The sequence below is a fragment of the Passer domesticus genome, chromosome 13 (genome assembly GCF_036417665.1).
Source record: "Passer domesticus isolate bPasDom1 chromosome 13, bPasDom1.hap1, whole genome shotgun sequence".
Classification (NCBI taxonomy): Eukaryota; Metazoa; Chordata; class Aves; order Passeriformes; family Passeridae; genus Passer; species Passer domesticus.
In genome coordinates, this window is record NC_087486.1 from 449,489 (window position 1) to 452,316 (window position 2,828).

Consider the following 2,828-nt stretch of genomic DNA (forward strand, 5'->3'; position numbering starts at 1 on the left):
CTGTGTTTTCAATGTAAGAGTGCTACAAATGTTAGAGAACAAGACTGTAAATCCGAAGATGTCTCAGATAATGCAGTCAGGCTGCAGCCATCCCTGCCCTACTCTCAGGAATCTTCAGAAGTACAGTGTGGAAAGGGTTAATGTGTTTTTTCAAAAGTTATTCCCCCAGATCATGATTATATCAAAACAAAATATTTCTGTAAAACAGTGGCCATTTAGCTAAACTAGAATGTTGACAGACATCTTCAGGATAATGCCAGGAGCCAGTGACCCCACTCTGTTTCACCTCAAGTTTCCTTTTGCTTTGGTGCTGCCCTGCAGCCTGTCCCGTGGTGCTGTGTGCTGGGCTGGGGGGCACACTGGAAATGGGTGAAGCTGCGAGCAGCATCAGCTCCTTTGCCAGAGGTTTGAAACACAACACCTGGCACAAACTCTACTGAAAACAAAGGTGGTGAGGGTTGTTTTTCTTTTTAACATATTCTTCCCTATTTGTGCTCTGTGATTAGCACTCAGTTTGTATTTTCATCTGATTAGATTAGGAAGGAAACAGAGCTGTGAAGTGCCCTGCAGTGGGGAGGTGCTGGAAACCAGGAGCGGATGGTTCTCTGCGTGTCGGCTCCTGCTCACCTCCTGCCTGTCTGGAGAGTGATCCTTCGGCTTTCCTGGGCTCTAAGGGCCAGGCTCCCACTCTCAGAGCAACGGGGGGACCGAGGCTCTGCTGGGGGCTGCACCTGCACAGTGCAGTGCACAGTTCCCACCGAATTCCCAAGGGACACCACTGGCCACAGCTGGAGTGCCTCGCAGGCACTCAGGAGGGCCAGGCTGGGGAGCCCAGCAGTGCTGAGCACTCTCGGGGGGCCCGGGGATCAGGGGATGTTCAGTGATGTGGGTGGCTGCAGGAAGCCCCCTGTGCTCTCCATCTCCTGGGAATGCCACCAGGGACAGGCCCTGGGCAAGCTCCCCTGAGCCTGGCAGTGACCCTGGCCCTTCCTGCGTGCCTGGGGCACAGGGTGCTGATCACCCAGGGGACCCGGACAGCCAAGAGAGGCTCCGATCCGGGCTGCATTCTCTGGCTCTGTTGCAATACAGAATCTGTCTATGCTAACATTTATATTTAAGCTAATTCATCTCCAGAATGCCCTCAGACTGGGCATCCCCCACTCCCCAGTTTACATGAGAAAACCAGGAGATGAGGCCACACAGCAGATCAATGTCCAGTTTGGGATCAGGACGTGGGGCTTTCCTGGTTTTCCAGTTCACACTCAGACCATTGAACTGTACTATCTGTCACTGCCTCTCTTCCAACGTGACTCTTACTTGGGGTTAGAAAATAAAGGCAGAGCTGGAAAGCTGCTCGTCCTTGCCTCTCATTTCAGCAGTGTCTGGAGCCGATGCTGTGATTCACTCAGGGCTGGATGCAGAGGGTGCCTGCTCTGGGCACAGCCCCACTGACCACGGGAGCCCTCTGCAACTCCCAGGGGATGGATGCCTGGTGCTGAGGGGATGGAACTGCTGAAATATGTGTTACAGGACTGGGTTACTCAAAGAGCTTTATCATGGAGCTGGAAACTGGGAGACAACGTTGAGAGTGATGTTCCCCCTGTGCTGCCACACCAAGTGGTTGCACACACGCTCCCCTGGGAGTGCCTCTTGTGGCTTCCCCCAGCTCCAACACTGACTCAGAAAACAGCTCCAGTGGATCCCAAAGCAATGGAACAGCTTTGTCCATCATGCCACAGGAGCTGCAGGGGCTGGGCTCAGTGGCCCTGCAGCACTGCTGCAGCCGGGGCTGTGTGTGCCACGGGAGGGCACGGCAGCACCCCCAGGGCCGACAAAAACCTCAGCCACTCTGCACCATGCAAGTGGATGCCACATGCCTCCTTCCCGGGGGAAGGGGGACCTTTCAGGCTGTTTTTAGCTCCTGGAGGGCAGGGAGAGGGGGTGCCTCTTCCAAGCTGCTACAGATTATAGATCTGAGCTGGCAGCTCGCCCTCCCACCCACCCACAAACTCGGCGCCCAGCGCTGTGCTGGAAGGGGCGAGTGGCAGGGCCTGCCTGTGTCTCCAGCCCCCCAGGGCGGGCTGGGAGTGCCCTCCTGGCACGGATGGCCGGCCCTGTGGGCAGTGTGTGCCGGCCGTGGGCTCTGAACGCGCGGCGGGGCGGCAGGACCCAGCACACTCGGTAAATAAGTTGTGTTTGCCTGAAGACGAAATTAGGCCAGCGTGACTCTGCAGGGATGTGCAGACTGTGGGGACCTGCAGCCAGCAGAGAAAGCCTCTCTGAAATTCTCCACCTCTCAAACCAATGCCTGGTGTCCTGTGCTGGGCAGCAGAGCAGCCAGTGGCCACCCCTGCCCTGCCCCAGCCCCGCAGCCCCAGGGCCCCACGGGGACAAACCCTGCATGGTTCAGGCTTTCTTCTCCTTTTTTCCCCTTCACGAGGTGCATACACATCAGCTGGAGGACAGAAGGCAAACACTGAGACCCCATGTACACTTCCTAAAGAGGAGGGGTTTGGGGAGCTGTTCGTTAAGCTCACAGAGGGCTGAATGCTCTGTTTTGCCATTACAGCCTTGAGCAGTCTGGCTGTTGGGCACTGTGCAGGCTTCAGCTGATTCTGAAGTAGCTGGAGCAGAGTGGTGCCTGTCCAGAAATAGAAAAGTATTTTTAAATTAAATTTATTCACTGATTTTCATGAAGACAGATTGTTGTGTGTTTGTTGAAGTGTCATTAGGAGTAGTTGGCGGTGGAACCAGGCTGAGCAGCAGCGAGAGGATGGACGTGTCCTTCCTGTGACTGGGGAGGTCGCCCAGGCCACCTCCTTCTGCTC